The sequence below is a fragment of the Notamacropus eugenii genome, chromosome 5 (genome assembly GCF_028372415.1).
Source record: "Notamacropus eugenii isolate mMacEug1 chromosome 5, mMacEug1.pri_v2, whole genome shotgun sequence".
Classification (NCBI taxonomy): domain Eukaryota; kingdom Metazoa; phylum Chordata; class Mammalia; order Diprotodontia; family Macropodidae; genus Notamacropus; species Notamacropus eugenii.
In genome coordinates, this window is record NC_092876.1 from 152,691,466 (window position 1) to 152,715,570 (window position 24,105).

Sequence of the window (24,105 nt, forward strand, 5' to 3'; positions counted from 1 at the left end):
TGTAAATTTTACAAGGAAATGGTAGAAATTGTATTATCTGTTACTGCAAGTTACAAAAATGTATTTACTGAATACCTAGAAAGACACAATAATTTGGCCAGAACCACATACAACAAACTCACCATCCTTCACAAGCTAATAGTGCTTCCAATATGGAAAAAGTTCCCCAAATACAGAGAATTAGCAAGAGGAATCAAAACTTCATGGGAACAGGATAAGGGGCACTTCATTTTTGTCATTCTATCTGGATGCTTTCAGTGAACCTACAGATGAATTTATAGCCTAAACCTTTTATACAGTTATACAAAAAAACAATTTATTCATCTAAATAACAGTCAAATAATAAACATAAAAGAATAATAAGAGAGTGACTTATTCCAGCACCATTTCTCTCTGAACTCCATTTAATATAAAATGAGAAGAATAAGAAGGATAACGACAGGCAGTGTGGTCTGTGTGTGACCTGGTGGATGGAGAGCTGTTCTTCAAACCAGGATGACCTAGGCTCAAGTCTGGCACCTGACTCATACTGACTCAGTGACCTTCCACATGTTGTTCCCTCTCAGTACTCCAGACAACTCTGTGTCACAGAAAAGTAGCTGATCTGAACTGGTAGAATAAATTTCTTCACAAGGGAGCTAGTTCCTTAAGCTGATGAAATTTCAGGGTGTCCCAAAAGTTTTTAGTGCAATTTCAAACTTTAAAAGCTTAAATATTATAAAATAAGCTTCTTAAAATTACACTGAGCCTGCTAGGTACACACCCTGTATACTTAAGAGGTGTAAGTGTTAAAGGTCCTTTACACATCTTATCTCATTTGATCTTCATAATAACCCCATGAGATAGATGCTATATTATTCTTTGTATCTTACAAATGATGCAACTGAGGCTCAGACAGGTTGGATGACTTGCCCATGGGTCATCTAGCTAGTGGAAATCACTGGCAGGGTTCTAGCCAAATCCAGTCATCAGGCGACAATGATTGCTCCTTTCAGTTGCTTCTCTCCAAAGAATGCAAGCTTCCTTCACCTACTCACTGCATTTGAATCACCTGGTGATGTTAAGGCCAATTCCACTAGTCTGTAGTTTTAAACCAGCCATCCTCAACTTACTTAGCTGCTTCAGGAATCATTTCAACTGATTTTTTTTTTCATTTTCTCCTTCTTCTACTCTGGAAACCCAAACAAAGGAGAATCTAATTCCTATTAATGAGCATTAGAGTTTGCCACATTTTAATTAAAATACACATAAAAGTGGAGAGAGAAGCAATACACAGAGAATGCACTGAGGTACTTGAGGGTGAAGCCTGAATATCAAAATAGCTCCTGGGATATAGTAGCTGTGGATAGAAAATGTCTGAGCCTCTAAATCTCAGATATGGCAGCTATGAAGAGGGAGTAGCATTGCAGCGAAGGAATTGCTAAAGGTAAAGTCATGTGGCTCTACTAGAGGAAAAAAACCCTAAGTCCCAGAAGGGACAGCAACTGGAGGCAGCATTGGAGAAGTGGAAGTTCTTGTACCAGACTCTTGATAAGGAGAGCAGGAGATTCTGGACAATGAATGCTTCTGGGTGGTTGTCCTGTGTTTGATACATACTGTTAGCCTGAATGCATGACTGGACCTGAGGTCCTTCCCACCTGTATTGGTGGAGATTTTGTCATGTCCAAATTCTGATATATTTCCAGGAAGATTCTGAGTTGGGATGTGAATCAAAGAATAATTTCTAAAAAGCCCTCTGTTCCACATAAACCCAGAGCTTTGGGTTCTAGGTAATTGATTTTATAAGGAAAAGATATAGTCCACGCCTCCCAGGAGCTAATAATCTTTAGAAATCTCCCCATGAGCTCCACTCTACCTTAATGATTTCTCTTCTACTATTGCTGGAAATCTCTAAAGCAATTATTAAATTATTTCTTGTTTAGTGTCCCCTCATTTTCTCATCTAAGCCAGGACATGGATCATCCTACAAAGAAGGTTATAGTTAGAAGAGATTTTGGAGACCATCTGGTTCAGTCCTTCATTGAGTATGAGAGAAAATTGATACCCAGGAGATCAAGTGATCTGTCCAAGGTCCCACAATAACTCAGTGACACAACTGGGACCTGAATCCAAGTCCTCTGACCTATATAAAGTGCTCCCTCCCTTTGCCACACTGCTTTACTTCTGGTTTTGCCAGGAATTATGTTACTTCTTAACCTTCTGGCCTCTCCCTTTCTTCATCTGAATAAATGAAGATAAAAGTATTTTCCTCCCTATTTCATTGGACTATTGTGAAAATGCCTTGAAAATGACAAATTAGGATATAAAAAATAAGTTGTTATTAACATTTCTGGGCTGACTACAAGCAGCCATTTCCGCCTAGTGATACAATCACAGTCTAACTGCCTATCCTGTGTCCATATATACACAATAGTGTATGTGACCTTACCTAGATATGATCCATATGATTCTTAGTCACCACACATTAGTTTAGTTCCTTTGCCTCTTTAACGCAATTCAATTCAGCTCAACCAACATTTATTAAACACTTACTTATATGCAATCAACTTTTGCTAGGCATGGGAGATAGAAGGCAAAAATGAAATTGTCCCTGTTCTCAGAGAACTTATATTTTACTGGGGAACATGGGGGGTATGCAGATAAATAAATACATTGCATATGCAAACTAATTTCATGAAATATAAAACACTAACAACTAGAGGGATGAGGAGATATCTCTTATAGAAGATGGTGTCTGAACTCTGTTGAACATTTCAAAACACAAAAGTAGAGAGGAATTGCATTCTAGAGAAGAGGGACAGTATGCACAAATACTTGGAAGTGGGAGATGAAATATGTTTAGGGAACAAGAAGTGGAAATAGAGAATGCATGAAAAGTCACAAAGTACAGGGATGGTAGCTTTTTCTATAGCCTGCAAATTCTCACCTGGGGTAGAACAATTCACATAATTGATGCTCAGTAAATGTGTTGATGACAGAGAGTAAAACTCAAATTGACTTTCTTTGTTCCTTCTTATTTTTTTCTCTTTTTTTGAAGAAACTTTCTTTTTATGGAAGAAACTTGTAAATGAAAATGCATACACAAACAAGCATTTTGATTGATACAATTTTCTCACTGCATCTACTTGTCAGGGACATAGTTAGAACACACATTTAAGATAAATTGTGTGGGAGAAATGATCAAACTATTCATTCTGCTACATTAGCCCTGTGCAGTCATTGGAGTGCTATTAGCCAAGGGACTGGAGACGGAAACGACCTTAATACTGACACAAGGACCCTCTTACATTGAAGATGCTTCATTTTTTTGGTTTCCTTATTGTGTTCAGAAAGTACCAATTAATGGAGTTGTGTTGAACCTCAGGGGAAACACAACCCTTCTCCCTGTAGCCAGAATGACAAATCACAGTGAATGGGAAATATGCCATAGGACAAAAGGTGGGCAAAAACAGTTATGATTTTCCCAAAATGGAGGAAGATGAATATTTTCCTGTAGAGATGTACTTTCATCAATTCCTGGAGAAAATTCCAGAGTAGGTTACTAAAAAGATGGTTTTTGGCTACTTATAAAAGCAAGAGGTGACTCCTACAAGCCAGTTTTGGCTTATTAAACAGTTATGCTAGATATATCTACAAGGGAGTCAAAGAAGGAGAAAAAATATATATATATATATATATATTAAAATATAGGGCATCCCACAAATCATAGTGCTTAAAATTAAAGCTACAGTAAATCATGTGGGACACTCTATAACAAATCTTTTTGTAGGAGCAAAGAACTAGAACCAAATATATTTTCATTGTTTTGGAAATGGCTAAACTAGCTATGGCAAATGAGTATAATGGAAAATTGCTGTGTTGTAGGACATGATAAATATGCCAAGAAGAGTAGCGCATGGATGTCATCCTTGCTTCTTGGGAGGCTGAAATCTCCCACTGGAGCTTGGGCATTCTAAGCTGCAGTAAGCCTAAAGCCATTCAAGTGTCTACACTAAGTCTAGCATCAATATGGTAAGCAATCAGTAGTAAAGGGCCACCATGCTTCCTAAGGAGAGATGAACAGACTGGTCCAGGTTGAAAATGGAGCAGGTCAAAGCTTCCATGTCAATGAATCGAGCCCATGAGTAGCTACTGAATTTCTAATTGGGCATGAGAGTTGTCACATAAAAATGTAGTCACATAAAAAGGAGGAAGGTCAAGAGAGGAGAAGGAAGGAAGGAAGGAAGGAAGGAAGGAAGGAAGGAAGGAAGGAAGGAAGGAAGGAAGGAAGGAAGGAAGGAAGGAAGGAAGGAAAGACAGAAGGGAGGGAGGGAGGGAAGAAAGAAGGAAGTAAGGGAGGAAAGGAGGGAGTGAGAAAGGGAGGAAGGGAGGGAGGGAGGGAGAAAAGGAGGAAAGGAGGGAGGAAGGAAGAAAAGGAAGGGAAAGAAAGATGGAAGAAAGGAAGGAAGGATTGAAGAATGTAACAAAACATGGGAAGAAACATAAATTAATGTAAAATGATAAGCAGAACCAAGAAAACAATATTTATGATGAATACAACAAAGTAAATAGTAATAAAGAACAAAAACAAAAACTTCCTCTGGCAAAAAAAAATCAAATAAATAACAGAACATTATATAAGCATAATGACCAATCTTGATCCTGAAGAAGAGAAGAGAAAAAGTACCTCCCTCCTTTGTATTTGGAGGAGGAAGAGGGAAGAAGCTTTGCATGTGGCATATACTTTCAGCTTCAGCTCTCTTTGTGTGTCTCTGTTTCTTTCTTTCTCTGCCTATTATACAAGATAGCTCTTTGGGTAGGGGACCAAGGAGGGACATGTTTGGAAAAGAAGCCTATGCAAAACCAAAATATAGCAAGAATACTTTGAAAATAAAAGCATTCATAAATAATATAGTCACCACAAAAAGGTAAGAGGAAAGGGTACTGCAAAGCGTTAGAATTCAGATAGCACAGTGATCAATCTTCCACCCAACTCAATACATAAGTGCCTAGCTGTGTGCCAGGCACTGGGCTAAGCAGGGGAAGATAAAATTAATAAAAAGAAAGAGAGTCCCTTGCCCTCAAGAAGATTACACTCTAATGGGGAAGACAACACATAAAAGAAGGCAATAAAATGGGTTGAGGGATGGGACACCAGGGGGTACCCACACTAGGTATTTTGTTCCATGGAGTTGAAGCCAGGCAGAGCAGCAGACACAAAGTGTAATGAGCTAAGAGTCTAGCTTCTGCCCTCTATAAAGGAAGGTGTTGAGTAAAGTTTCACACCCCACCCTCCAATCCTCTAGTCAAAGGGCAAAGGAGGTTGAGGGAGATGATGTCAATCAAGGTTTGAGTTAGCAGGTGGTGAGATTAGCAGTGATGAAGTTACACTGGGAGAGAGACTCCTGAAGAAACAAACTTGGCTGTTCTTAGGAGATGGTGTTAGTTTATCAATTCAGCATGAGGTATGTGCTGCCAGACATGGTCAGTGTATTGATTTGCTTTGTGTGACTATTTCTTAAACATGGACGTTCTGGACAGAATTGGTATTTTGAAGTAATAGCAATTTTAAAAAGCTATGGAAAACCAACAATAAAATTTTTTAAAATGATATCTTGACAGATTCACCTTATTTCCTTTTTTGACAGGGTTGTTAGAAGAGCAAATTGGAGAAATGCTCTAGATATGGTGTATTTGGTTTTCAGCAAGGTGTTTGACAAAGTTTCTTATGCTTTCCTTGTGGACAAAATGGTGAGATAGAAGAGGTAAGTTCAGAACTATTTACCTGAACGGTAGTTCCATTCCAAAACCATAATAGTTTTGATTAATGAAACAATATCAGCTTGGAGGAAGGTCTCTCATGCAGTACCACAGGATTTTCCACTAGAACTGTCCCATTCAATATTTTATCAGTGCCTCTAGATAATATCACATATGGAATTTCACATATCAACTTTTCTTAATTTCTCGTTTATACTACAAGTGCATTTCTGGACAGAAACACCACAGGTTAAGTTTGGAGTGCCATTTTCATTTCTGATCACTTCATCAACAAGTACTGGAATGCCTACTATATGTGAGGTGTAAGGCATGATAGAACCTCAATAGGAGTGATGTCTAGATTTTTAATTTAATCAGTGTATGGAATCCCCTCCACAATCTATAAAGATCAACAATCCTTCTATAGCATTGTCTTAGGGAGTTGGACAAGAAACAAGATGTTAAGGGATTTGAACCATGTTCTTCTTGATTCCCAGTCAGTCCTCTATTATATAATGATAATAATAAGTAGCATTGATATAGTGCTTTAAGGTGTGTAAAGTGCTTTAGAAATATGTTATCCTCACAAAAATCCTTGGAGGTAGAGGCTATCATTATCCCTAGTCTACATATGAGGAAACTGAAGCAGTCAGAAGTTAAGTGACTTACCAAGGGTCACACGGCTAGTCAGTGTCTGAGCACAGATTTGAACCCCATTATTCCTGACTCCATGTCGAGCACGGTATAGAATGTGCTACCTTAGCTTCCTCAGATATTACTAAGAATTCTAAAATAAATGGTATACTTGTGATGTCATTTGAATTGTATTCTCAAGGTTCTCTAGATCCCTGCAATCTGAGTGGACTTCCTTGTTAATTGCTTCCTGATTTATCTATTCTTGAAAAATGAATTTCCATACTTCAATTTCCTTAAAGTAGGGACCTAGCTGTGTCTAAAGGAAAAGCAATCTGACATCAAAAAGTGCATTTTCCCTTTTATCCTGAGGGTGGTAGTCTTCATAGAATTGTTTGGGTTCCTATTGCTTCTCTGAGTTTCTCGTCCAATCATTTTTTCTACATATGTGGTTTGGGGGAGTAAGACAGATGAACACAGCACACAGGAGGGCTGCTAGCACAGGGTCACTTATGATCTGGTCATACAGAAAAGACACTAAGAAGGGATTAATAATCCTACTTCCCCCTCATTTTCTCAGAAGAGGATTGCTGATAATGGGAGGACAAACTCCTCCAGCATTCCCTAATCACCCTTCTTGCAGGGACTGACAAGAAGGGGGGAGGGAGCAACTATCCCTACATCTCGATGGGGTTGATCAAGACAGACACAGCTTGTGCATCCCCTAAATCCTTTCAAGCCTCAGTGGGGGCCAGTTGAGGCAAACACAGATTTCCCCCAAGCCTGGATGGGGGCCCGTCAAGGCACATACAGCATTCGTGCATTCAACTCTAAAGTTCCTCATTCACTGACCAATAGCCATCTGCTTTATAGGCCAATAGACAAAGAAGGCACGTTGCCATCAGTAGCCTCACAGGTTTACATCACCTCATTCCTGTATCTCATTGTTCAGTCGCAGTGGGTGTTTATATTATTTACCATCATCTAATGCTGCACAAGCATGGTAGAGATGTTTTGAACCATAACTGTGGGAACTCATATTTACTACTTGGGAACAGGAATTGGATCCTGGGAAACTGAACTCTGAGAAATAATAACAAAAATTTACTTATAGGCAGAAAATTTGGGGTATTTGAATTCTGGCTCTAACTTTATTTCTAATTGGTCAATGAGCCTGAAAAGTTGCCTTCATCTCTCTCTGTGTTTTCTTATGTTTAAAATGAGGAATGCAGCGGGGGCGGAGCCAAGATGGCGGAGTAGAAAGACGCACATACGCATAGCTCCGAACCCACAACCCACACAACAGCTAGAGGGGACCAATTCACGGTGAATTCTGCACCCAGAGGCCACGGAACATTGGAGCGAGGGAGATTTCTGTTCCGGAGGGACCAGCAAACCTCTCGCGGGGGGTCCTTCACGCTGCGGACTGGGCGCCGGGACTGGGAGCAGAGGGCAGCCCTGCAGCAGCCGCGACACCGTGAGGAAAAGATCCGAGCAGGCTACGGGGACGGGATCTCCAGCACAGCACAAGCCCCTCCACCCACAGGTGATGGGGGTCGGTGAAAGAGTCTCTTTGGCGGGTCGAGTGGGTACCCCCATGGCTCGGGCCCCCCCGGGAGATAGAAGCTGAGAGGCGGCTGCAGACAGGGGCTCCTCAAGCGGGCGGGAGCCTGGATCCATTGTGGAAGGTCTGTACATAAACCCCCTGAGGGAACTGAGCCTGAGAGGAGGCCCTGCCCCGACCTGACCACCTGAACTTAATTCTCACACTGAATAGCAGCCCTGCCCCCGCCAAAAGCCCTAAGGAGGGAAGCAGCATTTGAATCTCACTCCCCAAACGCTGGCTGGGAGGACCAGGAGGCGAGGTGGGTGTGAGGAGAATATTCAGAGGTCAAGTCACTGGCTGGGGAGAATGCCCAGAAAAGGGCAAAGAAATAAAACTATTGAAGGCTACTTTCTTGGAGAACAGACATTTCCTCCCTTCCTTTATGAGGAGGAAGAACAATGCTTACCATCAGGCAAAGACACAGAAATCATGGATTCTGTGTCCTAGCTCACCCAATGGGCTCAGGCCATGGAAGAGCTCAAAAAGAATTTTGAAAATCAAGTTAGAGAGGTGGAGGAAAAACTGGGAAGAGAAATGAGAGGGATGAAAGAGAAGCATGAAAAGCAGATCAGCTCCCTGCTAAAGGAGACCCAAAAAAATGTTGAAGAAATTAACACCTTGAAAACTAGCCTAACTCAATTGGCAAAAGAGGTTCAAAAAGCCAATGAGGAGAAGAATGCTTTCAAAAGCAGAATTAGCCAAATGGAAAAGGAGATTCAAAAGCTCACTGAAGAAAATAGTTCTTTCAAAACTAGAATGGCACAGATGGACGCTAAGGACTTTGTGAGAAAGACAGATATCACAGAACATAGCGAGAAGATTGGAAAAATGGAAGATAATGTGAAAAATCTTATTGGAAAAACAACTGACCTGGAAAATAGATCCAGGAGAGACAATGTAAAAATTCTGGGACTACCTGAAAACCATGATCAAAAGAAGAGCCTAGACATCATCTTCCATGAAATTATCAAGGAAAACTGCCCTGAGATTCTAGAACCAGAGGGCAAAATAAATATTCAAGGAATCCACAGAACACCGCCTGAAAGAGATCCAAAAAGAGAAACTCCTAGGAACATTGTGGCCAAATTCCAGAATTCCCAGGTGAAAGAGAAAATATTGCAAGCAGCTAGAAAGAAACAATTCAAATATTGTGGAAATACAATCAGGATAACACAAGATCTAGCACCCTCTACATTAAGGGATCGAAGGGAATGGAATAGGATATTCCAGAAGTCAAAGGAACTAGGACTAAAACCAAGAATCACCTATCCAGCAAAACTGAGTATAATACTTCAGGAGAAAAAATGGTCTTTCAATGAAATAGAGGATTTTCAAATTTTCTTGATGAAAAGACCAGAGCTGAAAAGAAAATTTGACTTTCAAACACAAGAATGAAGAGAACCATGAAAAGGTGAACAGCAAAGAGAAGTCATAAGGGACTTACTAAAGTTGAACTGTTTACATTCCTACATGGAAAGACAATATTTGTAACTCTTGAAACATTTCAGTATCTGGGTACTGGGTGGGAGTACACACATACACATGCACACACGCACACATACATAGAGACAGAGTGCACAGAGTGAATTGAAGAGGATGGGATCATATCTTAAAAAAAAATGAAATCAAGCAGTGAGAGAGAAATATTGGGAGGAGAAAGGGAGAAATTGAATGGGGCAAATTATCTTTCATAAAAGAGGCAAGCAAAAGACTCATTAGTGGAGGGATAAAGAGGGGAGGCGAGAGAAAAACATGAGGTCTACTCTCATCACATTCCACTAAAGGAAAGAATAAAATGCACACTCATTTTGATAGGAAAACCTATCTCACAATACAGGAAAGTGGGGGACAAGGGCACAAGCAGGGTGGGGGGGAGGATAGAGGGGAGGGCATGGGGAGGAGAATGCAATCCGAGGTCGACACTCATGGGGAGGGAAAGGATCATAAGAGAATAGAAGTAATGGGGGACAGGATAGGATGGAGGGAAATATAGTTAGTCCTATACAACACAACTAGTATGGAAATCATTTGCAAAACTACACAGAAATAAAAAATAAATAAATAAAATGAGGAATGCAGAATGGTCCTCAGACCAATTCCTTGGGGCTCCATGATGATGGGTAAAAACATTTTAAGCCTTGGGTTTTCAAAAGCTTTCACCACAGAGTACAAGCTCTGTTAGGTCCTTTCAAGTTGGATATGCTTTAAATATTGTCCCAGAGGTGAACTATATGCCTATATTCTGAGGGACAGAAGACCTAATCTGCCTCAAATGGTTGGCCACCAGGTTAATGAACTTTTTTGAGCACTAAGGGTGGTGGTCCCTACACAGAGGAAATCAAAGTGATCATGTAATGGAATGGAAGGCGCACTGGCTTTTGAGTCAAAAGACTTGGACTCAAATCCTGCCTCTGTCACTTACTAGCTATTTGGCCTTAGAGAAGTCACTTAACCTGCTTGGATCTCAGTTTCCTCATTGGTGAAATAAGAGGGGAAGCTGGAATAGATGGCATGTGCAGGATCTAAATTTATGATCTTTTGAATGATGGAATCAAAAAGAGTAGAGGGAGTGGGAAGAGGAAAACGACCAGATGTTTATCATCCAAATAGGATGAGAGAGACAACTACCAGAGTTCCTTCTGTACTGTTGCAAATATGGAAAGGACTCTTGGGCAAGTTTTTGATTGTTTCTAAAGCGAGATAGAAAGATGAACCCCGATTGCATGCTTACCAACTTTCATAGAACTTCTTTGTAATATTTCTGTTTTTCTTAGTATTTTTCTTTTTCTTTGCCCTTGAAAACCAAAATGTCTGTATACAAATAAAAGATCTTTATTATTTCTTCTACATTAGCCATTCTTAAAGTTTATAATTCAAGTCTTAAATAATTAAAGAAAAGCGTTATGAATCCTCAAAGCATCAGACATAAGTATCACTGGTTTTACCTATCAGTGTTATGACTTAGGGTATTGTCCCATGTATCATTTTATGTTCTTCATCTCAACATAAGATACAGGAACTTCCCAGTGTCACCTGGAAAGGGTCAACCATATGACACTATAAGGAATTGCTAGAGGAAGTTAGTGGGAAAAAATTGCTATTTTTTCTTAGCATTCTCTTTTCCTACCTACATTACAATAGTTCTATTTCTTTATGGTTTGATTACTTCCACAAAATTCTCTCACATTTGTTCCCCTCTTTCTGACTGCATTTGTCTCTTATTTGGTCTTTGTGACTCTTGTCTCTTCCTTCTCCAATCCATCCTCCACACTGCTACAAAAATTCTGTTTCTGAACTACTAATCTGACCATGTCATTCCTCCATTCAAAATCCTTTCGTGATCCCCCGTTGTCTCTAGAATAAAAATACAAAACCCCCACTCTGGTATTTACAGCCCTCGTAGGATTTTGTTGCCACCTACCTTACCAGGTTTATTTTGGATTACTCCTCATTTACTCTCCATTCCAGTCAAACTGGTGAATAGTCTACTTGTGTGCCTTTCTTAGTGTTCTCCACCTCCCACTCCGTGGTGTCTTATATGTTCCCTTTCCAAGTACAATTCTACCCACCGAATCATCTTCAGCGTCCATTGGTCACTTCCATCGTTTGTTTTTGCCCTAGGTGAACAGTTTTCTAGTTACAGTTGTAAATCTAACCCCCCACCTTTATTTTTTAAAGAGGGTATATGACGGTCAGAGGGCATAAGTGACTTGCTTAGGATGGGAGATCCAGAATTTTAATCCATTTCCCTCTAAGTCCCAATCTGCTTTTGTGTTAAATAAATTACACAGAATAATCAAACTTTAGACAGACTATTTGGACTATCAGAATAGCCCTCTAATTGGTCTTGCTATCTGAAATCTTTTCCATCTCCAATCCTTTCTCCAGGCAGTTGTCAAACTGATATTTTTAAAGCATACGTCAGACCACTCACTCAACCACTCAGTATGTTTCCTTTGGACGTCATTTGCAGGATAAAATAAAAATGACATTCAAAGCCCTTCACAACTTTGCTGCAATATACCATTTTAGACATTCAGAAGGTTGCACAGTGGATAGTGCACAAGCCCTATAGTCAGGAAGACTCATCTTCCCGAGTTCAGGTCTGGCCTCAGACATGTACTAACTATGTGACCCTGAGCAGGTCATTTAACCCTATTTGCCTCAATTTCCTCCTCTGTAAAATGAGCTGGGGAAGGCAATGGCAAACCATTCCAGTATCTTTGCCAAGAGAGTTAGGCACAACTGAACAACAATCCCATCTTTCAGGCAGAAAGGCATATTTACTATATCCTCTGTACGACGGCATATCTCCCACGTCTGCACCTTTGTACCATCTGTCCAACAGGCCAGCAATGCATTCGTTCTAAATATCTGTTAAGTGCTGACAGTATGCCAAGTACTGGGGATACAAAAAGAGGCAAAAGGCAATACCTACCTTCAAGACACTTACAATCTAATATGGGACACAACATGGAAACAAATATGTGCAAAGAAAAGTATACAGAGGATAAAGAGGAAATAATTAAAAGAAGGAAACCACTGGAATAACCTTTTGGAATGATTAGCTTCCTTCAGAGTTCAGGCTAGTTTCCAGCACCTATCTGAAGCCTTTCTTGGTTCCCTCTCCTGCTAATGCCTCCTCCCAAAATCACCTTGTGTTTATGTGTACATTCTGTAAATACATACACATACTTGTACATATTGCCTCCACTAGTAGAATGGAACTCTTTCCAAAGTGGTTTCTTTTAAATAAAGTCTTTGTATTCCAGATGCTTAGAACGGTACCTGAGATAGTAGTAGGGACATCGGTTGACTGATGGGGTTAAAAGTGACCTTAATGATTACAGAGTTCAAACCCCTTATGGGCTATGGCTGAGTGGCCCAAAAAGTGAAAGTTCAAAATTCAAAATCATAGCTGTTGAGCTGGTATCTAAATCGGAGACCTAGCCCACAATTATTCTATGGTTGTGGTCGTACAGGTACCCTGACATTCTAATTAATTCAGGCAAACAAGTTGTCAAGCCAGTGAAAGACTTGGAATTGTGTGGCCTCTATTTATTTACTTTGGGATGGTCTCTGGCAGCATCTGACACCAGACTAGATGAGATGATTCCAGAAGGTGTAGATAATTTCTTTGCATTCCCCTCCCAAACTCAGGATATTTCATTCCACTGATTCCCTTTCTAGGCAACCAAAGCCAAGGCCACTGCAGCACCCCTGTCTTTTAGTTTGCCCCCACCCCGCCCATGCTTCATTCCCCTTTACAATATGATATCCCTTAAGTTAAATATGTTTTCCCCTCTCTCTAAGTCATTTCATTCTCTGTGGTAGACATGCACTTCTTTATGTTTACCAGAGCCTTCCAGGGAAGTGTAGGGGTGTCAAGGAGGGTTAGAGGGCCAGAATCTCCTGGGAGAAGGGAGACTGGTGTAACTGCAGCAGCACTGGCCCAGCATCCTCAACATAAGTCTTTAGGAGCACCAAAGAAATGGTGAAAATGCTCTCTGCATGGTCTTTACTTTCAAATGGAAATTAGATCCACAGTTATTGAGTCTAGGAAAAAAATTGACTCGCTGACAAGTTGTTACTGAGTCAAAAAGAAAGGGAAGGGAAGGGAAAGAAAGAGAAGGGAAAAAGAGAACAGAGGAGAGGAGAGGAAAAAGAAGAAAAGAAGGGGAGAGGAGAGGACAGGAGAGGAGAGGACAGGAGAAGAAAGAAAAAAAAAAACATTGTTTTCATTTGGAACAAACAATTCCTACTTGTCATTCATGTCCAGAGAGGTCAGTTTATACGACAGAGGAGCAAAAGCATGAGAAAGTAACAAAAGTTTCCCTGAGTATCATTTTTATGAAGAAGTTAATGTTTTCTGGATATTGCCCCTAATTTTCTGGGCCTTTGCTTTACTGTCTTATATGAAAAAAATATTCTGTTATTACGGTATGATCTGGATCCATGAATCATTCCCAATTTCAGTTAGTAACAGCCAATTTCAGATAGAGTTGGGTTCATTGTCATGGTGGATTGAGTACTGGTTATGGAGCAAGTAAGATCTGCCACATAATTCTTACGTTAAGCGTTTACTAGCTGAGATTTTGCTGTAACCATAATCACAAGGAGCATACATGGGGATAAGCCTCCTCACACTGGCCCCTTCTGGCGGTCCTCTTGACAAAGAATGTGTGAGGACAGAGGCTTTTGGTTAGTCCCCATGTATGACCTACTCTGCACCCTTACCCACCCACAGAACTGGAGACCGTGTCAAAGAGTATTGGTCACTCATCAAGGAAAAGTGGTCCACTCCAGAGTCTTTACTACGACTCACCTTTCTTAAACTCTCTCCTTTCCTATGCTGTGAGTACTCTTCAAACTCCATCTTTGACTTTCTATGTGGGAAGGCACTCTTTCACTCTCTTAGAAGCAGTGGTTACTGCTGCCCACACATCCCAGTAAACACATGTGCCAGCCTAGGAAAGCCTCAGACAAGACCTCAAGTCTGTTCCTGATTCTTCTGTTTTGTGGTTTTTCCTTGAACTCAGGTGACTAAACAGCAATCTTGAGAGATGTTCCTAACTTTGGTGACAACTTTGTGAATTCAAGAGGGCTAGGAGCTCCTGAGGGGTCCAGGTGCTGGTTGCTCCACAGGAGCGATTCCTTGCAGCTGCTACAACACTCTGGGGAAGAGAACACTTCCACCAGGTAGATAAGGACAAGCCATGCCTAGCTGGCCAGAAGATGGGAGCCTTGAGTAAGCTGCTCAGACAGCAGATCTGAGACAGCTAGGCTATGAGAGTGTTAGACTTGACTTGGAGTCCCAAAACTTGAGTTTCTGCCTTATCTCAGAATGCTATTAACTCTGTGACCATGGACAAGTCACAATTTTTCTTAGCCTCAGTTTCCTCATCTATAAAATAGGGACCTATCTTGTGAAGATCAAATGAGTCAATAAGGAAGTGTGTTTCAAAATCTTAGTGCCCTTTTAAGCTACTTAATCTTTGCAAATTTTAAAGTGTTATATTAATATTAGCTATTATTATATTGAGATGAAACTGTATTACTTCTTCATGCTTAAATTTTTTCAGTATGTGCTTATGAGTTTTGTGTTTTAAACATTTACTTTATGGTGGAAAAATCAACAACTATCTATCCTCTACCTGATCTTTCTTGTACATTGAGTCTGTTTCTAGAATGGATCCAGTTAGTTTCTTTGGTTTAGATGTTAGATGTGAGACCAACTTGAACTCTGCTTAAGTGATTAGTCCCAGAATTCTACTCTGGCATAAAGAGCCAGAGACAAATGAGAAAAGCCTGATCCTTCTCTTTAGAGGCCAATCTCTTCCAGTGTTGGTATTCAGGAGTGCACAGCTGGAACTTCATAGTGAGAAGAGCCACCCCAGCCTTCTGGGCCCATGAGTCCTCACAGTGCACAAGTTACAAAAGCCTCTCTGAACTCATCCCCTCCTTTGTATGGAGCTTCAGCATCCCCTGTTTTTGTCACTAAGCTGTAGCTATATAATGGCTAGGAACATCCAGAGGGGTAATGGCAAAGGAAGGAAGGAAGGATATTTTTAAAGGGATGATGATAATGATGATGAATTTTGAATACAATTAAATCCAAGGATTTATGAAGTACCTACCCATACAAGGCACTGTTCTAAGTATACAAAGACAAAAATGAAACAGACTCTACCCTCAAGGAACTAAGATTTTATTAGAAGAAACAAAGGGGAACTTGTTTTGCGTCATGGAGATGTTCTCCCTCTGTCTCTTTCTCTGTGAGTCTCTGTCTCTCTCTCTGTGTCTCTGTCTCTCTGAAGGATCCTTGGACTTGTAGGAACACCCAAGGTTGGTAATGGCAGTTGCATGATCTGAGCTTCCTATTCTTATCCTCAGATCCCTGGAGATCTGGCTGGCAGCAATACCAGGAGAGGTCTGTCAGAATGAAACTAGCACCCACCTCACTGGGTTGTTGTGATAATAAGATAATGTGTATAAGGGGCTTTCAGAGCCTTCAAATGATAAGTGTGATTTGTTATGATTATTATTAGAGCTCAAGTTTTTTAATACCAACACTTGCGACTGGCTTCCCCTCAGGACTGCCATCTCATTTGTATCCCCTGCGCTGGGCAAGGACTATTTCATTTCCAGTTTTGTATCTCCATACTATGAAAATGATAGAATTTCAGAGTCGGGAAAGACCTCAGCAGTTGTCTGGCCTAACCCACAAGTGAACAAGGAACCCTACCACTATATAATTGATAAGTGATTATCTAGCCATTGACTAAAGTCCCCTAAGAAAGAGAGAAGAATCCACTACCTCTTATGAAAGGTTTTATGAAGTCCACTTAACCTTGGGCAGCTCGAGCTGCTAGCAAGCTTTTCTTGAAATCAAGCCTGAATTTGCCTCTGCAAATTGTATTCATTGTCTCTACTTCTTAGTGCCAAGCCAAAAAAAAGTGTTTTGAATGAATGGATATTCGATTGATCTTTCAACAAGCATATATTGAATGTGTGCTATATGTCAATGACTGTGCCAGGTACTAGGGATAAAGTGATCAAAGTGAAACATTCCCAGACTTCAAGGATCTTACTTTCTATAAACAAGTTAATACACATTTATGTGAAATAGGTACTCATTGAATATAGTTCAACATATATCTCCTCTACAACATGACAGACAAGTGGTCATGCACCTTTTGCTTTAAGATTGTTAGTGAGAGGGAGTCTCCCACCCAGATACCATTCTGAGGCAGCCTATTACGCTTGGGAATGACCCTAATGTTTTAGATGAGGAAGGAGAGCATTTCAAGCACAGGGGAGGGTCCAGATGTCCATAATTGCCCATAAAAAACTGGAGTGTTTTGAGCAAGGAGGTCAGTATCACTAAACTGCAGAGTACGCATGGGAGTGTAAGGTATAAGAAGACTGGAAAGGTGGAGGGGCTAAAGAGGGAAGGTTAGAATGGGCTTTGGGCACCAAACTGAAAATTTTATATTTAATCCTGAAAGTGATTGAGAGTGACTGGAGTTTATTGAGTAGGGAGATTGGCACTTTAGAAAAATCACTTTGACAGTTGCGTAGAAGATGTATTGGAGTGAGGAGGGACTTAGGGTATAGAGATTAACCGGTAGGTTATTATAATAGTCCAAGAATGAGGTGATGTGAGCCTGAATCAGAGTTGTAGCAGTATTAGAACAGAAAGGGGCATATATGAAAGATGTTACACAGGTAAAATTAACACACCTTGACAACAGATTGGATGTGGAGGGTGAGAGTGAGGACTTTAAGATAACACTGTGGTTGTGAACCTTAGTGACTTGGAGGATAGTGATACTCTTAACATTAATAGTTTCAATCAAACAGTGTCTTGGAGATGTCATCTGACCAGGCAGCAGGACTGTCACATCTCCAGGCCTGGACACTATTCCTCTTTAACATTAATAGTGAAGTTAGGGAGGTGGGACTGTTTGTGGGGAAAGATATGCTTAGATTTGAGCATGTGGGTTTAAGATGCCTATAGGATATCTGGTTTCAGATGTCCAATAGGCAGCTGGAGATACCAGAACGGTATAAGGGTTTGTGTTGGATAAGTAGATTTGATAATGATTAGCATAGAGATGATAACTGAATCCATGAGAGTCACTGAAAAAACCAATATGGAGGGAGAAGAGAAGAAGGCTGAAGACAGATCCTTGGTGGACACACATGCTTAGCAGGTGTGATCTGGATAAAGATTCAGCAAAGGAGACTGAGAAGTGGCCTGATAGGAAGAGAACTAGGAGAGAGTAAAAAAGGGTGAATATCTTTTGAGAAAAGAATATCAAAGAGAGGCATATAATTGACAGTACCAAAGGCTATAGAGAGATAAACAAAGATGAGGAGGATTGGGGGAACAAGAATTTTATTAAGTACCTACTATATGCTAGGCACTCTGCTAAGTTTTACAAATTTTTCCTTTAAGGATGAAGATTGGGAAAATTGCAAATTTGCCATATAAGTGATCATTGGTAACTCTGAAGAGAGCAAAATGATAGTTCAATAATTATTACCGTATAGTACAGTTTGAGATCTGGCACTGTAAGACTGCATTACATCCCACTTTTTTTTTTCATTATTTACTAGGAGATTCTTAACTTTTTGTTCTTCCAGGTGAATTTTATTATTTTTCTTATTCTGTAAAGTAATCCTTTGGTAATTTGATTGTTATTGCACTAAACAAGAAAATAAAGTTAGAGACTATTGCTATGTTTATCAGATTGGCTTAGTCTTCCCGCGAGCAATATTTCTCCACTTATCTAGGTCTTTATTTTTATAAACTATGTTTTGTAGTTGTATTAACACAGCTCCTGTGCATTTCCTGATAGAGATATTCCCTGATATTTTATATATTCCATAGTTATTTTAAGTGGACTTTTCCATCTCTTCCTGTGAGGTTTTATTGTTAATATACATGATTTATGTAGTTTTATTTTATAACCTGAAACTGCTGAAGTTATTGTTTCAATTAATTTTAGATGAATCTTTAGAGTTCTCTAGAACCTTATCATCTACATAAAGCAATGGTTTTATTTCTTCTTTTCTTATGCTTAATCCCTCATTTTTTTGCCTCTTTTACTGCTACAGTTAGCATTTCTTGCACTGCATCAAACAGTAGTGACAATGGACATCCTTGCTTCACCTTTCATCTTACTTAAGAGGACTATATTTAGTTGTACTGCATAGAATGCATTTTGTCAAAAGTCTTTTCTGCACATACAGAATAATCACATGGTTTTTGTTATTCTTGTTCTTAATATGGCTAAATTATATTTATAGCTTTCCTAATATTGAACTAACCCTGAATCTCTGTTACAAATTCAATCCAATGACAGTGTTTAATCTTTTTTGCTATCTTGCTGTAGCTTTGATTATACTTCATTTAACATTTTTACATTATATTTTTAAGGCTATTGTTCTATACTTCTATTTCTGTTTTGACTTTGCCTAGTTTTAGTATTAAGACCATTTTTATATTATATGATGAATTGGTAGGATTCCTTTCTTTTTCTGTTTTTGAAAACAGATTAAGCAATATTAAGATTAGTTTTTCTTTTATTTGTAAATCCAGCTTTGTCCAGGGCTTTTTCTTCCTTTTGTGTGTTCATTGATAACTTGTACAATTTCTTTTTTTCTTTCCTTTCTTGTTGAGATTGACTTCTTTAAATTCTCTGTTTTTTATTCTGCTAAATTATGTGTTTTATATATTATTAAACATTCATCAATTTCATTAAAGTTGTTGGCTTTGTTGGTATAAAATTGGACAAAATAGTTTTTGATAACATTCTTTAATAATACTTACATAGAACTGAATATAGAACTTTAAAGTTTGCAAAGTGCTTTACAGGTATTATCTAATTTTATGCTCACAACTGCCCTGGGAGGTAGGTACTATCATTATCTCACTTTACATGAGGGAACTGAGGCAAGATGACCTCCCTAGGGTCACACAACTAGTGTCTGAGGCTGAATTTGAACTCAGGGTTTCTTAGCTCTAGGTCCAGTGCTATACTTACTGTGATCCCTACTTGTAAATTTTCCTTTTTTGATTTTTGATACTGGTAATTTGATTTTCCTTTTTCTTCTTTTTAGCTAAAAGTCAATTGTTTATGTATTTTATTGTTTTATCACTATAAAAATCAACCCCTGCCTTTATTAATTCAATTTTTATCTTTTTTATTTTTGTAACTTCTATTTTGGCATTTATTTAGGTTTTAAAAAAATGTTGCCTTTCTAATTTTTTAAAAAAATTATGTCCCATTTCTTGGTCTATTTTTCTTGTTTTTGTCGGTGAAAGTATTGAGAGATCTATTTGCTTTGCCTGCATGCACAAAATTTTGGTATGTTGTCTGATTTTCATTGTCTTAAACACGTTTCTGTGATTTACTTTTAAACCCATGGATTTTTAGGATAAAGCTAGTATGTAGTTTATTTTTAATAACTTCTTCAAATGGCTCTTTATCAAATATATTTTTAGTGAATTGTGATACATAAAAGATGGACTTATAGTAATTTTTTGTCTTTTATTCCCTCATATATAATCAGATTTTTAAAGCTGAAATATCCAATAATTGCCAGGGGAGCTTTTATAAAAATACTAGATCATTAACTTTTTATTGTTTCTATTTGGTATGATTTGTCCAGGTCTGAAAAAGGTACACTGAGGGTCCTCAGTCATTTTACTGTTTCTTCTTTTAACTCCTTTAGCTTTTAAAGTAGATGCTATATGATTTGATACATGTTAAATATTAAAATTAATCCATTATAATTTTCAGCAAAATGCATTTACCTTGTTTATCTCTTTAATTAAATCTATCTCTGATATTATCTTGTCTAAGATCATAATTGCTCCTGTTTTCTGAAATCATCTGAGGTGTAATACATTTTGGCTTAACCATTTATATCTTTATGTATTAAGCATTTCTTGAAAATAACGTATTGTTGAATTCTGATTTCTAATCTAGCCTGACATCCTCTTTTGTTTTGTGGGGTTGAGATCATCCCAGTCATAGTTATGATCATTAATTGTGTATTTTTCCCCATCTTATTCTCATTTTTTTCATTTCCCACCCTGTATTTAGAAAAAAGAGGGTAGAGAATGAAATGTGTTCAGCACAAATTTTAATGCAAGTCATTGACTTCCCCTCCTCTGCTTCTATTTTCTTGCCTTTGCTAAAAGCCAAATCACAGGATTTTTTTATCCCCTCTTCGTGATCCATCCCATGTGGTTGGAGTTTGTTTTATGATGACTACTACTTTCCTAAATGCACCTTTCTTATCTCTCCTCCCTACTTCTTTTTTCCCTGTTTCCCTGTTGAATGAAATATATTTCTGTACCCAGTTATGTGTATGTGTATTTGACCAATTCGAATGAAAGGGAAGTTCAAGTGTCACTCACTCTCTCTATTCCTTACTTGTATAATCTTCTGTTTATATAAAACTCAGTCACTCTGGTTTATGTGAGATGATTTTGCTGATCTTTCCTCTCCCTGCCTTTTCCCCCTGGTGGATTTCCTTTTCCTTCCCTTCTTTTAAGATCATCAATACAAAATAAAGCCACTCCCAGGCCCTCTATATGATTTAGTTTCCTTTATAACCCTTTATCTCCATCTACTTGAATGTCAACACTTCATTCTTGCTTAATATCTGGTTCACTTAATTTTACTTTTTTATGTTTCTCTTAACTCCTATTCCTGTATTTCAAAGTTTCCACTCAGCTCATCTTTTCAATAGAAATGCTTAGAAATCCTCTTATTTTATAAAAAAAAAAAAAAAAAAAAAAAATCCACACTATCTCCTTTTAGATTATGCTCAGTTTTTTTGGGTAAGTTGTTTTTAGTTAAAAAGATTTTTTTTTCTTCCTTTTGGACTATTGTATTCTGTGCTTTCTTCTCCTTCATTTGTGATAGCTGCTAAATCTTGTGCAATCCTGACCGTGGTTTTCAGTTTGGGTTATGATGTTCCTGGGAGTTTTCATTTTAGTTTCTTTTAGGAGATGACTATAGGATTCTTTCTACATCCACTTTACCTTCTGGTTCCAAGAGATCTGGGCAATTTTCTTTTACGATTTATTTGATGTCTAGGCTCTTTTTTTTCTTTTAGTCATGGCTTTCAGGTATTCCAGCAATTCACAAAGTATAACTCCTTGGTTGTTTTTTTTTTTTCCAGGTCAATTTTTTAATATATCTTACATTTTCTTTTATTAAAAAAAGTCGACTTTGTTCTAATATTTCTTCCTGTCTTATGGCATCAGTAACTTCTACTACTCCATCTCATTTTCAGATGGTTTGTTACTTGGGCAAGGTTTAGTATTTCCTGTACAAAGCTATTAGTTCTTTTCCAACCTCTTTTTTCCAGAACTAACTCTCATTTCTTTTCCAATTCTTTTCTCTAGTGATCTTATTTATCAAATAATTTTTAATTTTTTTTTTTTAAAATTTTTATTTCTTCTAGGAATGCTAGTTGAACTTGTGCCCAAGCTATGTTTTTGAGACTTTGGTTACATTTTGAACTCACTTGTTCTGGGTTTGTCTCATGAGCGTCCCTGTCCCAATAATAGCTCTTTATGGGGAATTATTATCTCATTCTTGGAGATTTACTTCCTGAAGTCAGACTTTATGTTAGAGCTTGACTCTGTGTACTTCTGAAGGAAATATCTTGTTTTTTCTTTGTCTATTTTTACTTTTTGGGATCTTGCTGCTACTTTTTCAGGATATTAAGTATTATGTTCCTCACATATCTCAAGAGCAGCTCAGTCTGGGGACCTCTTAAGTCTTCAGTGGACCTAATGCATGTTGATTCAGGATGAAGTCTAATTACTTACCTTCTAGTGTGATCTTTGCACACTTGATCTAGTAGTGTGATGCAGGTTTGAATCTGAGCAATACAACTATGGGTTCACTTCTTCACTGAAGCTCCAGTAGACTACTGCTGGACCTATGAACTATCTGGAAGGCTCTGTAGGTTCAGAGTGACAGAAAGGTAAGCTCCTTCTTGCCTAATTATACAGTTTTAGGCTTGTTTGGGGTGGGGGGGCTAGACGTGAGATCCAACTTTGTTTTTGAGATACAAGTCAAACAGCTGCTATTTACTTCTAATCCTTATCTTTGCCTACTATATAGCTTCAGGTCTAGAACTACTTATTCTGGTCTTCTACTTCTACTTTCTGTAATCTATACTAGATCTTTAACCTAGGTCTGTGGTGTAAGCAACAGAGCTAGCTACCAGTTGGTATCTGCTCCTCTTGTTTACACAATATCCAGTCCCTCAATGGGGGTCTCCCATTGGGGAGAGTCTAGTACCTCTTACCCTCGTGCACATCCCCAGGCCTCTATTTAGTCCCCAAGCTAGAATGCTTTGCCTAGTACCCTCATGGCTAGAACCAATCCCCAATGGCTGAAGACATGTCTGTCTCCCTCTTCTGAAATGGACTGAAAAAAATGACTCATGATTTTTCCTTAAGATTTCTGGGTCTCTGTGGATGAGTTGCAGAGAAGAAGAGACAGCTAGACCTTACAGTTTCTTCCTACTCTACCATGTTGACTGGTCTGTCATTCTGGAAGCTTCAGAATTGTTGTATTTATTATTATTAATATCAAGGGAGGTTCTCGATGTAGTGACTTTAATACTTTTCCTCTCAAGTGGGATTTTGATTCCTTTGCTTTTTAGTCTCTACTATTTGCTTATTGTATTGTAGCCTCTTTTTGGTTTTTTATTTTTTTTTAAATCAGTTTCTCTATCAGCTTTTTCTTGTGATGAGTGTTTTCCCTATCATTTCCTTGTGATTTTTGTTCCTTTGATTTGTCACATTTCTTGATATTCTTAGGTGATGGACCGGACCTGGCCTCAGATGTGCCTCTCAGCTGTCTTGCTGGAAGTAGTTCCTATATATTATCTAATTTTATTCTAGCAACCACCAGTTGAAGTGTACAGGCAATATAATAATATTTTTATTTTACAGATGATGAAATCGAAGATCAGTTAGGCCATATATTTAAGATCACTCAGCTAATAACTGAGTCAGAACTTGAACTTCTCTTTTGACTCCAAAGCCAAGCATTCTTTGTATTAATGTGACTATCGTACTGTTTTACCTTGAAATAAACACTTCTCTAGCTTTTGGTATTATGTTGATTCTTATTTTGATTTATTCAAGTATTGTTTTCATTTCTCTTGTATTAGTTTAAGAATCTCTCTGCCTGCCTGTGATTATTTTCTTCATCATTGCCCCTTTCTTTTTCTCCACTGTTCCCTTGTCTTTTTGTTTCAAATATGCTTCATTTCTTAAAAATGTTTATTAACCATGGAGAACTGAACTCTTTTATAGGCAAAATTGGTTGAAAGGGGACATCTGGAAATAGCTCTGCAACCATATTGAACTCTCCATTACTTCGACTGTTCTTTGTCAGCTATAGCATTATGAACAAACATGTTTTAAGTCTCAATTGGCTCTGCTCATTGCTATGGAGATTTCAGCCTAGATGTTACCTGGTGAAATGATTAAATATATCAAGGTAGCTCCCATCTCTGATTCATTTACCTCTGAATTCTAATGCTAATGGCTGCACATTATTAATTCTAATTTAATATGT

General features: G+C 38.5%; 1 long non-coding RNA gene across 1 annotated transcript in view; it reads right to left on the reverse strand.

The window, feature by feature from the left end:
* LOC140505351 (uncharacterized) overlaps nt 1-7,078 on the reverse strand; it is a 57,638-nt gene extending 50,560 nt beyond the window's left edge. The window contains exon 1 of the long non-coding RNA XR_011967461.1: nt 6,409-7,078. This is a non-coding gene — a long non-coding RNA (uncharacterized lncRNA). The remainder of the gene's footprint in view (nt 1-6,408) is intronic.
* Nucleotides 7,079-24,105: the final 17,027 nt, after the last annotated feature.